This window comes from Myotis brandtii, unplaced genomic scaffold (genome assembly GCF_000412655.1).
Source record: "Myotis brandtii unplaced genomic scaffold, ASM41265v1 scaffold709, whole genome shotgun sequence".
Lineage (NCBI taxonomy): Eukaryota > Metazoa > Chordata > Mammalia > Chiroptera > Vespertilionidae > Myotis > Myotis brandtii.
The window spans coordinates 1,376,419-1,390,311 of NW_005370782.1; the positions used below are offsets into that span (position 1 = coordinate 1,376,419).

At 44.4% G+C, this 13,893-nt stretch overlaps 1 protein-coding gene across 2 annotated transcripts in view; it reads right to left on the bottom strand.

Moving 5' to 3' along the window:
• The window catches only part of RAB27A (RAB27A, member RAS oncogene family), a 70,211-nt gene extending 56,345 nt beyond the window's left edge, over positions 1–13,866 (bottom strand). The window contains exon 1 of one of the 2 annotated variants that reach the window (XM_014530064.1): positions 13,732–13,866. The gene's annotated coding sequence lies outside the window, so the exon portion shown is untranslated. Of the gene's footprint in view, positions 1–13,714 lie in introns of both variants that reach the window. The other variant, XM_014530063.1, reaches the window with a different exon arrangement.
• Between the last annotated feature and the right edge of the window lie 27 nt (positions 13,867–13,893).

A 13,893-nucleotide genomic window follows, 5' to 3' on the forward strand; every position in this document is an offset into this window, starting at 1 on the left:
ACGCAATGACTTCCAGAATGCAGGCATTCTCCACAGACCATGGTCAAATGATCTTCTCTAGACAATCTGCCCAACCCAGGAGGGAAGGCCTAAAGATAAAAGGAGCCAACAACATACTGATCTAACTAAAACCAGGATGTGCCGTGGGATGAAGGAGGGGATGGGAATGGTACACTACACAAGTGTAATAGAGGTAGGTAGAGAACAAGCTAAAATTCTCTTCTTCCATAGTAAAGTGTCAATAGGTAATGCCTAAAACTGAAAATAATCAACCATACAAATATAAGTATGTCATTTAGAGACAGAGGCTGCAACTACCAGCAAGAGTCAACTAGCTGTAAGAATTGAAAGCGGATGACTCTGAGCAGCAGGAAATGAGCTGGGGGAGGGGACTCTGATGTTTTTTTTGCAACCGGCTTTGTAGATCTATGTCCATGTGTAATCTTGATTTTAATAAAAATGTTTAATTAATACAAAAGAAAATGAATGCCCGAACTTTAATATTTTTTTTCTCAGCTGATTCGGGACATCACAATAAACATCACTAACTTGCTGTGCTCAGGGTCTAGGAAGGACCCCCACTGAAGTGTGATGTTGAGGACCAGGCTCTGGAAACAGGCTGTCTAGACAGGCTTTGAATCTCAGCTATGCCACTCGCTGACGGTGTGACCTTCAGCAAGGTACCTAACCTGTCTATGCCTCAGTTTCCTTATCTGGGGAGCGGATAATAACAGGATTATCTCGTAATAATTTAGTATTTAATTAAATGTAATGATCTAATACCTATAAAGTACTTAGTGTTTGGCACATAGTAAATGTTCAATAATAGTTGTTCGTGTTGAGGAATGTTTGCCCCTATAATAAATGCCTCCTGACCTCTGTACTGATTGTGCTTTTTATTAGTTTATTTCATTTTCCCTGGCCACGTCTTTCTAGAATCACCCGTTCCCCCTTCCAATGTGCAGTTTCTTTTTTAAAAAATATATTTGTATTGATTTCGGAGAGGAAGGGAGAGACAGAAACATCAGTGATGAGAGAGAACCATCGATCTCTCCTGCCTTCTGCATGCCTCGACTAGGGATCGAGCCTGTGACCTCCTGGTTCATAGGTCGACACTCTGCCACTGAGCAACACAGGCCAGGCCAATGTGCAGCTTCTAATTGACAAGACACCTGGAAACCAAATGACCAAGCTTCCTAGAACTGTGTATAAAGTACAAAATGGAGAAAAATGTGAGGCTGATCGGCAGGTTTCAATATAGGAGCCATCTGTCTGACTGTGTAGGACCCATTGGGTTTACTTCCTAACTGTCAACTGTGGGTCAGCAGCTGGGTGACCCTCAGGGTAACCAACCATCCCAGGTTACCCAGGATGAGCTGACGGAGTTTCAGCCCTGCAAGTTCCGAGTCCCTGGAAACCCCAGCGCTGGGCAAGTCCCTTCATCCTTTTGAGCCTGTTTCATCATCTATAAAATGAAGGCTAATATCTACTTCGAAAGTCTGTTGAGGATTAAATGAGAGGATTTTGTATAATACCTGACACATAGTAAGCTCTAAATAAATGGTAGCTCTAGCTACTATCCTGTTATTATCAACTCTAATATCAGTGGCAAACAAAGTATTATTAGAAACCTAACCTCTACCTTGGTTATTTTCTTACCGGCAAGCTGAAATGTTTGCTCTTGTGAATTGTCTTCTACTCTTGTCCTACACAATTTGTTCAGGAACCAAGACATATTAAAGGACCCTAATATTTCAACATTTCTGACTTCTGCACTGGGCAAAGGCCAGGTGTCCACCATCTTTTGATACACATTTTCTCTTTCACACAACCTAAGTCTTAAGAGTATTTATGTCAGTAGCTGCTTCTGAACTTCCAGACAGAAATCACCATGCCACCTCACAAAGGACATCAGGCATCAGACCTGAAATTGTTTTTTTAAAGTTGCACATACTTTTTCCCTTCATAATGGCACCAAATCGTTGTCTCCTAGTGGACTGACAACTCACTCACTAAATATATCAATTATACCCCTAAAAAATAAAGGCTCTTGTCAAACAGATGAAACACCATTTCTGACCTCAAAAGCTGAAGTAACTCAGTACTCAGTAGATATGAATTACAGTCTGGAGAAAATTACTCACATCCGTGCACCCCACAACACCCCCTTCATAATGGCACCAAATCATTGTCCTAGTGGACTGACAACTCACTCACTAAATATGTCAATTCTACCCCTAAAAAATAAAGGCTCTTATCAAACAGATGAAACACCATTTCTGACTTCAAAAGCTGAAGTAACTCAGTACTCAATAGATATAAATTACAGCCTGGAGAAAATTACTCACATCCGTGCACCCCACAACACAAGGGTGAGGCTGCCATAAGGAAAGTTGCACAATTAGGGGTAGATAACGGAAAGCATCACAAGTTACTCAAAGCCAAGACATGGGCTGGGAACCCTCCAGGAGGCAGCAGAGAGAACATGAAGAGCCAGGCACGAGAGAGACTTCTCCATATGAGCTCCAAGCTCCCTCCTCCCGTGCTCATGTTTCCTCTGCCAACGTTCCCACCCAGGGCCCAAGGCCTGGGAGCGTGAAACCCTGGAGAACCACAGGCCCTCAGAGGAGCCTGGAGGGGCATCTGGTCCAACCACTGGGTAAGGATGAACGGATCCCGGACAGAATTTCTCCAAGTCTGGTCTGATGCCTCTGGCAGCAGGGTCACCTGGGTGATCACCTGATGGAAATCCAAAGTCCTGAGTCCCACCCAAGCCTCTGTATTAGGATCTTTGAGAGGGACATTCTGGCATTTGCATTTATAACAGGCGTCTGAGGGGATTCCTGGTGATGCACAAGGTGTGAGAGCAGCTGCTCTAGGGAGAAAACAGCAAAATATGCAATGATAACTGGGCAGATAACCTGCAGGGAAGTCCACGTTTAACCACGTCCAGTCTCAGATTCCAAATCCGTAAAAGAGGAATAATCACACCTCCATAGCAGGATGGTGATGAGAGTGAGAGGAGATAACACATAAGAGCCTCCAGCATGGTGCCTCACACAGCAGGTGTTCAATAGTGTTAACCCATCCCCTCTCTTCTTGTGTGCATGGCATTCTAAGGAAGGTTTATAACTATCGTCCCTGTTTTGAATAAATGTCATCAGGGAAAGCAGATGGTTGGCTTAAGTTAAAGCCTTGACTTTAATGAGTCACCAACGAAAAGGCCGAGGCCAGCAGCTCTAACCAATGGTTGGCTTGTAAAATGTCTGGGGGACAGTGGTTCTCAGGCCTCATCTTGCATCAGAATCGCCTGGACGGCTTTAAACCAGACCAGGCCCCATCTCCAGAGCTTCACATTCTGTAGGTCTTTGATAGAGCTGCGAATCTGCCTTTCTAACAAGTTCTCAGAGCGTGCCGACAGTGTTGGGCCCAGAACCACACTGTGATCATCGCTCTACAGCCCCAGGATCTAAAATCTAACTGATCTGACACCTGGTAACAAAACAAGAAAACTATGCTGTATGCATTTCCTGTTTGACACCGGACGGGTTAGTTACATGTAAGTAAAGAGAAAAGTAATAAACCAACAGTTTCCGAGGCTGTGCTGCCTCTGTTCCAGAGAATCTTTCTTACTGTGTTTCTTCTCAATTTTTATTTTTCAATTTCAGTTTGCATTCAATATTATTCTGGACTAGTTTAAGGCATAGTGTGTAGACAATCATGTACTTGCAGAGCGGACTCCCTGATATTTCAAGTACCCAGCTGGTGCCACAAATAGTTATTATGATATTATTGACTAGATCCCCTCTGCTGTCACTTACATCTCTGTGACTGTTCTGTAACTACCAGTTTGTACTTCTTGATCCCTTCACCTTTTTTACCCAGTCCCCCACCAACTTCCCCATCAATCTGTTCTCTGTATCTATGATTCGGTTTCTATTTTGTTTGTTTATTTTGTGCTTTAGATTCCACAAATAAGTGAAATCATATGGCTTTTGTCTTTCTCTGTCTGACTTATTTCACTTAGCGTTCTCGCTGTTTTTTGAAAAGCACGGAGAGCAGACTGGGAGAGGCGAGTGCCATCTGCCCGCTCACTAGATGTGTGGCCCTGAGTGAGGGCCATGACTTCTCCGAGCCTCAGTTTATCCACTGGGAACAGAGGTGGGCTTGGTCACAGGTTCCTAAACCGGTTATGCACTATCAATCACTACAGCAGCATTTAAAATAAAACATGGGTTCCCCCAGACCTAACGCTAAATCTAAAAAATTAGAATTTCTGAAAGAGAGACTGAAACTGCGTTGCTTTTTGTGGGTCTGTTTTAAATAAAATCTCCCTGTGTGATTTTCCTGGGCAGCCAGTTTTGAGGACCCATTACCACGGTGATCTTGCAGGCCTCTTCCAGCATGAAAGCTCTCTGATCTTTTTGAGTTCTAAGTCCCTGTGCCCTGAGTCTGTGCTTACCAAGAACCTCCTTTTATATTTGCTTCCCATGGAGTTTTTACTGCAGGAAGTGAGTATTGTTTGTTTATTTTGTGCTTTAGATTCCACAAGTAAGTGAAATCATCTGGCATTTGTCTTTCTCTGTCTGACTTATTTCACTTAGCATCCTCGCTGTTTTTTGAAAAGCACGGAGAACAGACTGGGAGAGGTGAGTGCCATCTGCCCGCTCACTAGATGTGTGGCCCTGAGTGAGGGCCATGACTTCTCCGAGCCTCAGTTTATTCACTGGGAACAGAGGTGGGCTTGGTCACAGGTTCCTAAACCGGTTATGCACTATCAATCACTACAGCAGCATTTAAAATAAAACATGGGTTCCCCAGACCTAACGCTAAATCTAAAAAAATTAGAATTTCTGAAAGAGACTGAAACTGCATTGCTTTTTGTGGGTCTGTTTTAAATAAAATCTCCCTGTGTGATTTTCCTGGGCAGCCAGTTTTGAGGACCCATTACCACGGTGATCTTGCAGGCCTCTTCCAGCATGAAAGCTCTCTGATCTTTTTGAGTTCTAAGTCCCTGTGCCCTGAGTCTGTGCTTACCAAGAACCTCCTTTTATATTTGCTTCCCATGGAGTTTTTACTGCAGGAAGTGAGTACATTAGTTCTCAAAGCAAAGAAACTAGTCTGCTTAACAGTTCCTTTTCTCATGTATCAATAAACTGACATTCTGGTTTCAGTGTAAAAAATTTTTTAAAAGCCCAATGTGTAAGACAAATGAGGAATTACATAGGATGAGGGTCATCACAGAGGCCGTCAGGGCTCAGATCATAGACCCTCACAGACCACGGGTAGAACATGTGGATATTATACCAACTGCAGCGGGAAGCGACTGGGGAATTTGAAACCGAAGAAGAATATGATCTGATGTATATATTTTTTAATATATTATATTGATTTTTTACAGAGAGGAAGGGAGAGGGATAGAGAGCTAGAATCATCGATGAGAGAGAAACACCGATCAGCTGCCTCCTGCACACCCCCTACTGGGGATGTGCCCACAACCACAGTACATGCCCTTGACTGGAATTGAACCTGGGACCCTTTAGTCCGCAGGCCGCGTTCTATCCACTGAGCCAAACTGGTCAGGGCCTGATGTATATTTTTTAAAGAGCGCTGGTTCTGTGTGAGGAATGGGCTGGGGGAGGAGTGCATGACGGAGGCAAGAATGGCACCAGACTATGGACACAGACAATAGGGTGCTGAGGACCTGGGGTGGGGTGGGAACTGGATGGAGGGAAGCTATGGGGGGAAAAAGGGACATCTTTAATAATCTCAACAATAAAGATTTAAAGAAAAATAAAATAAAAAAAAGAATGGCACCAGAAAAGCAGCAAGACAGGCAAGAAATGATGGCCTTTATCTGGTATCTGGCACATAACCATAGTGGGCACCAAGATATCCCTGGTGATATCATAACCCACTTGTTTCCCTTCCTGTGATAAGACACTGGTTGTTGGTAATGTTCCATCTGAAAGTCACTTCCTTTGAACAATAAAGCAACACAATTTTGGACTGCCCACCTGACAACTGGTTACAATCAAGAAATCTTAGCATAAGGATATAGAAACAGCACATGGGGAACCCGGAGACGTGTCTTCTAAAACCTTCTCTGCATCAGTTAGCCATGTGACCTTGGGCGCAGCTCTGAACCTCTGAGGGGGAGGGGAGCCTGCACTGTGAGGTTTCTGAGGTGCCTACTGGCCCTTAAATTGTGTGATGCTGTAAGAGTAAGTGAGGTTTCCTAATCTAAGTGGCAAAATGAGCTGATGACTCAGGGTAGAGGTTTTCGTCATTGACTTTTAATTTCCCAGAGAGGCTCTGGTTAAGCAGGGAACGGGTGTTAATAAAGAAACCGTGCAGTCTTACTATTTCCTTGGGAAACTCTGGTGGCTGGGGCGCCTCTGGCCAGCGGGAACTTTGGGAAGTAGACACGCCTGCTCATCTGAGAGCTCATCACCTGAGGTGCTGAGGGTACAGGTCTCTGAGGAATTTAGGCACCAAACCTTCAGTCACAGCACGTTAGAGGGTCAGCCTCCGCACCACTGACGCCTTGGGCAGGATAACGCTTTGGCATGAGGGGCTGGCCGCGCTCTGTGGTCTGGCAGCGCCCCCCCCCCCACCTCCCCTGGCCTTTGCTGAATCACAGTGCAGCCAGGCTCTTACTTCCTATGGACCACAGAGTCCACTCCTCTCAAACAGCCAACCTGACTCCTCCTCAAGGACCTCACTCCACGTGGTGCCTGAGGACAGTGGTTCTCAGTCCTGGGCCCTACGCCACATGTAACAACTTAGACTTGGGGTGAGGGAGAGATTAGAAAGACAACAGTGGTGCAGTGAGGCTTAGCAACCTCACATGACAGAGGGAATGTGTAAGCGGGAAGCTGCAGGCCAGAGGCTTTCTCAGCCTCCGCACCACTGACACCTTGGGCAGGATAACGCTTTGGCATGAGGGGCTGGCCCGCGCACTGTAGGACGCTCAGCAGCACCCCTGGCCTCTACCCACTAGATGCCAGTAGTAACATTTTGTATTTTTGACAATCAAAGATGTCTGCAGACGTTGCCAAATGGTCTCTAGGGTGAGAGGGAGTCAAAATCAGCCCCGATTAAGAAGCACTGGTGTAATATCACATAGTTAATTATCAGCACTATTGGAGCCTACAAACCAGACTAACTCCCAGCTATGTCGGTTCCTCTACAATCAAGCAGGAGCTCCGGAACCCAGAGTGAGTCACTCCCTGAGCAAACACCACAGCCCACTTCCCAGCCCTCCGCGCGGAAGCAGAGCAGGGGCAGTGGGAGCTGGCCCTGGCCCCGGTGACAGAAGCCCCGCCAGGCACGGCCAGCAGCCTGTTGGGCCACGTTCGGCCTCCAGTATCTGACCTTATCTTTCCAAGGTTTGCTGAACCCTTTTACTCATTCTAGGGGACACCCCTTGCAGTGGTGAGATTCATTATGAAAAAATTCACATATTGCAAGAAACAAAGAAGTCCCAACCACGACCATGGATTATATTTTAAAATTCTTAGGTATCTCAAAGGAACATTTAAATCATGACCTGTTTCTATATGTGTCATTTTCCCCACCTTAGCGGTAGTACAACAATAAAAATACCTCACTGTCACCTTTAGTCTGCTGATTGAGACCCTGTGTATGCTTTTAATGATATAAATACACAAGAGATACATAACCAGCCAAGCTAGATAAGACTGGATCAGCCGCCCAGGTGGTGAGATCAGGGCAAGATAGAGAAACTGCAGTTAATAAGAACAAACAGATGTTTTAGTCTCTTGGCAACCAATTTTATTATTATGCTTTGACCTGGCAGCTGGTAAGGCTTTATATGAATTAATCAACAAAGCTATGAAAAAACAAAATTAGTGGCCCTGGAATATGGTATTCTAGTGGCGGTCAGAGAACACATGTTCATTTTCAGGGCAACTTTCCTAAATAGATACAAATGACCTTATAATAATAATAAAATAACCCATCTCTAAAGGGCAAGTCCCATATAACTTTCAACACTCCTCTTGAGTAAACGAGGCAAGTCACATATATCTACCTACATTGGTTCTTACCACCTATCTGCCATATTTATTCTACCAAAATACAGAGGGATGAGGAGTTTCATAGGAGTGGGCCATGCAGAGCAAGCAGGCTTTCAATATGACCATACTTGGCTATTGTGGAATTACTCTCAGTCCACCTTAATCAAAGCATCCTACAATAAAAATTCAAAAGGGACAAAAATAATAACAGGCCCTTACAAGGACTAAAAACACATAGAAGGAAATACAACCAAGTGGTGGCCCTCAAAAAAAGTCAAGAGTGTCTCCTGAGAATGGCTTTGATTGCAACATATTGGATCTGGGGCCTGGAGGAGAGCATGACATTGGAGTAATCGCGCAGGGGTGGGTCAGCAGGAAAACATAAGCAATTTATACCGGATCTCGTAAGGGAAGACACTGTGCAGCAGACCAGCCACGGACCCAGAGTCCCAGTTCTGGCTCTGCCACTAACTGTGTGATCTTACAGTGACTTCACGTCTCTGAATATGAATTTCCTTACTACAAAAATCTAGAGCGAAACTAAATCTCCTCCAAATTCTGTCTCCTTCTAATACTTTTGGGTTTGCGAGTCCTCTCTGGCCTTAAATTGGACACAGGTGCAGTCACCAAAATGAGCTCAGTCATCCTCTGGACATTATCGTGATCCCTGCGTTTCCTGTGCATAAACATGGGTAGACCTGACTAGGGTGACCAGATTAAATACAAGACACAGTTAAATTTGCATTTCATAAAAGCAGACACTTTTAAAATACAAGTATGTCCCAAATATGGCATGGAACATACTTACAGTAATAAAGTATTCATTGTTTATCCAAAATGCAATTTTTTTTTGCTAAATCTTGCACCCTACCTCTGACCCCACATTAAAAGTTCAATTTTAAAAATTGATTCCATACATATGGGTAGTTCTAAGAGTGGCTGAGGCACTCAATGGGAGACCTTCTCAAGAATAGCATGTATAGACACACACACACACACACACACACACACACACACCAGGAAAAGAGGAATAACTTTCAACACTCCTCTTGAGTAAACGAGGCAGTAAATACAATGAGTGTTAGACCTCACTGATACAAGACAAAGAATGTGGTGTGCCCCTCTGTCCTGCATGAGCAGACAGGAGGCCAAAACAAGCTGGATGCTCCCTGCTCCACACAGCTCACCCTATGGACGGAAAGTTAATTCCACCCCCTTTATCTCTTCCTCCAACTCAGAGCTCCCGTCTGCTCCCAAGGTAATCAGCTTAAGGGAAACCAGATCATAAACTCAAGCTTCCTGACCAAGAGGCAGAGGAACAAATATGACCCAAGCAAATACAGCACCGGGCTTCAGGAGGGGAGGCGGTGAACGGGAAAATTACCCTCCGCAGAAGGCAATCTTGTTTGAACAATGGCAAGCCAATCTTGCTTCTCAGGGGCTCACGCTTTTTAAAAAAAATTTCAGCTTTATTGAGGTATAGTTGACATGTGAAATTATAATTTATTTTTGAAAAGTAAAAAAAAAATTGTAAGTTACTTAAAGAGTACATCGTGGGGGATTTGATATATATATATATACACAATGTGAAAGGATTCCCTCCATCTAGTTAAATAGGGGCTCACACTTTAAACATGCAAGCCCTGTTTTGTTTTTCAGGAGATATCAAACCTATCATAATTTATTAGGGGAAATATATATATCACACATATGTAAAAATAATCCTTTTTCACACTGCAGGGAAGATATAAATAGGGCACATTCTAAGATAGGTTTAAATCACAATGGAAGGCAGATTCCATTTTAAAAATAAAGTAAAAGATTAATGACCATACACTGCAAGCCAATTAACTCCATTCTTTCTGGGAAAGAGCAGCAGGAAAGCCCATTCAGCTGCAGCCAGTACTGCTCCATCAGCAGTAGCAGGATGAGCTGGACTAAAACGAGCTGCTTGGAGCTACTGGCTAAGAAAAATTAAATGTGTGGTCTACATTCGGCAAGAGTTCCTTGAACACTCCTTTAGTCTACTAGTAAGATACCTTGCAGTATAAGCCTCAAAAAATGAGCTGAAGTCATGCTCGGCCTCCAGGATATTACAATGTGTCACAGAAATAAGGACATACACATAAACAGTTGACAGTCTAAAGCATTTAATTAAATGCCAGGTGCCTCGTTAGCGGATCAGTCTCATAATTAAATGTCAAAATGAGTTTCCAAGTTGGCAATCTCAGGTGGATGCCAGAGAAAGATTAATTCATTGCAGTACAAAGGATTCCTCAAGAAATGAATTTCCCTTTTCTTGAATTTCCAAGGAATTCTTTCCCCCCCTTAGACAAGCATAAGAGATGGAATCACTGGAGACAGCACTGAATGCCCCACCCAAGTTCTCTGGGCTCCAGAGAAGAGGGCTCCCCACGGCCACTGTGGAAAGAACAGAGCCCTCATCTTTCTACTTGCTTGCCCTTTCCCTTTCAAGGAGAGTAAAGCCATTCTTGGGGACAACAGGAGGGTAGAAGAGGAGAGAGGTGTTAGCGTAGCTATGGACATTGCTTCTCTTAGATAAAATAGGAAGAAATAGCAAAGCGATAACCATTTCTTATTCTCCCATTCCCTTTTCAGTCATTCAATACATTTTTGAGTGCTTACTATGTGCCAGAACCATTCTAAATGCTGTGCATACCATAGTGAAGAAGAGAAATTCCTGACCTTCATGGAGCTTGTAATCTACCAATGGGAGACAAATATTGAGAGAGAGAGAGAGAGAGAGAGAGAGAGAGAACAGTATTAGAGATTCTAAAGAAAAATAAGGTAAGGTAAGGGAGCAGAAAATGATGGGAGGGGTGAGGGATGCTATTTTCAATGGGATGGTTCAAGAAGGGCTCTATACAGAAATGGCTTTTGACCTGAATGAAATGAGTGAGAAGACCATGCAGACGTTTGAAGGAAGAGCATTTCAAGCAAAGGAAACTTCAAGTGCAAAGCTCCTGAGGTGTGCGTGGCTAAAGCAAAGTAAGCAAAGGAGAGCGAAATAGAAAATGAAGCCCTCGCTGCTTTGGCTCAGTAGATATCGTGTTGGCCTACCGACTAAAGGGTCCCAGTTTTGATTCTCGTCAAGGGCACATGCCCAAGTTGCGCCCCAGTAGGAGGCGCGCAGGAGGCAGTCAAATAATGATTCTCTCTCATCATTGGTGTTTCTATCTCTCACGTGTTGGCCTACGGACTAAAGGGTCCCAGTTTTGATTCGAGTCAAGGGCACATGCCCAAGTTGCGGCCTCGATCCCCAGTAGGGGGCGCGCAGGAGGCAGTCAATCAATGATTCTCATCATTGGTGTTTCTATCTCTCCCTCACTCTCCCTTCCTCTCTGAAATCAATAAAAATATATTTTAAAAAAGAAAATGAAGCCCCATACCATGTAAGGGGCATGTAGGCCATGATGAGACTTTGTTTTTCTTCTGAGATAAAAGGCTACTGGAGAGTCTGAGCAGAGGAGTGAGTGACTTTAGCTGCTCTGTTGAGAATAGACTGTAAAGTGGTGAGGGTGGCAGTAGGGTGGCCCTGTAGGAGGCTTGTGCAGTGATCCAGGAACTTCATGGTGGCATTGGAAGTGGTGAGAAATGGTGATTTTCCTAGATATACTCTCAAAGTATGTAGAACCAATGAGATCTGCTGAAGGATTAGATATGGAAATGAGAGAAAGAGGAGAACCAGGGATGACTCCTGGGTGTTCAGCCTCAGCATCTGGAAGAATGAAGCTGCCATTAACGAGCGGTGATTATCTTAGATATATTCTCAAAGTATGTAGAACCAATGAGATCTGCTGGAGGATTAGATATGGAAATGAGAGAAAGAAGAGAACCAGGATGACTCTGGGTGTTTGGCCTCAGCATCTGGAAGAATGAAGCTGCCATTAACGAGATGGGGAAGCTAAGGGAAAAGCAGGTTGGGATGGGAAAATCAAGAGTCTGGTCCCCACAGGCTGTTGCCCACTCCCAAACCCTTACATCCGTTACAAAACCAAACAGTAGAAATGGAGAATCTAAATTTCATATGGAAATTCAGGGGATGCAGAATAGCCAGAATAATCTTGAAAAAAATACAAAGTGGGAAGGCTCACACTTCCCAATTTCAAAACTACCACAATGCTACAGTAATCAAGACAGTATGGTACTAGAATAAGGATAGACATATAGGTCAATGGAACAGAATTTAAAGGTCAGAAATATACTCTCGCATTTACAGTCAATTGATTTTCAGCAGAGGCACCAAGACCATTCAAAGGGGGAAAAATAGTCTTTTCAACAAATGGTGCTAGAAAACTGGATTTCAACAAGCTAAAGGATGAAGTTGGACCCCAACCTCATATCATATACAAAAATTAACTTTAAATGAATTAAAGATTGAAATGTAAGAGCTAAAACTATAAAACTCTTAGAAGAAAACATAGATATAAGTCTTCATTACTTTAGATTTGGCAATGCTTTCTTAGATTTGACACCGAAAGCACAAGCAACAAAAGAAAAAAAATCAAATAAATTATACTTTATTAAAATTCAAAATCAAGGCAGGCCATGGAAATTATAAAAAGGAGGAAAGGAAGAAAGTGGGAATGAAAAGCAACGTAAAATAGGTTGTTTGGCTCAGTGGATAGAGTGTTGGCCTGTGGACTGAAGGGTCTCAGGTTGGATTCTGGTCAAGGGCATGTACCTGGGTTGCAGGCTCTCAGCCCTGGTGGGGGGCATGCGGGAGGCAACCAATCGATGTGTCTCTCTCACATCAGTGTTTCTCTCTGTCTCTCCCTCTCCCTTCCACTCTCTCTAAAAATCAATGGAAAAAATATCCTTGGGGGAGGATTAAAAACTAATAATACAGAAAAGAATGATCCTCAGTCAAGTTCTTTCAGCATTAATATGAACCTTTATTCATTTCCAACCACCTAAAGAAACCCTACTTTCCAGACTGTGTCCCACCCCCCAAGCAAGTTTTTAAGAAAAGAAAAGAAAAAAAAGGAACAGTGAAGCACCAACAAATTAAATCAGCAATAATGATAGAAAACTTACATGGCATAACACTACTCGCCCCTCCCAACATCTGATTGAGGAGTTAACCATAAAGGGAGAAGCCATCCAGGAGGAAAAACAGCTGTTAGCTCACAGAGGTAAGGTAAGGGGAGACACTGTGGCAGAAGAGTCTGAGGCCGTGTGGCCCAGGTAGCCAGTAGGAACCAGAGGCTGGGAATGCAAAGTCAAGAGCTCACAAGATTTCCTTCACTTCGGGCCTGACTTTGCTTAACTGTGATCTATTGGGACAGAGACAAGCCTTTGGCAATAGTTTGGAAACCTGTCATCACAGCAGTACTACCGCCAACCAATACTGAGAGCCTGGCTGCCAGGTAGACTTTCTGTCTGACCGACAAGAGAAAGGGGAACCCTCTCCCACCCCCCAGTTTGCCGTCCAGACCCAGACCAACAAAGGTGCTGCAAAGACGTTCCATAATTCACCCGAAAACAGCAAAGGGGAGCAAAGAACTAGAGGTCAGTGCAGGAGGCCCGGGACCTTCCTTCTCTCCTCCCAGGGAAGTTCCTCCCCCACTAATGGGGACCCCCGCACCTGGATGCCACCCGGGGTTGACCTCAGCCCCCCATCCCAACCTAGGACTAGCCTGCATCAGCACCTCGCGCCCAAGCAGACCTCCGTCCCGGCCAGCTGTCATCGTGGGGTCTGTGCGACGGCCATCCAGGGCCTGGGTGCAGCAAAGCAACTTTCCTGGCAGGCTCAGCCACCGAGGCCAGCGGAGAGGCAGCCGCAGCCTCCAGCCCAGCCCAGCCCAGCCCAGCCCAGGACCAGGACCAG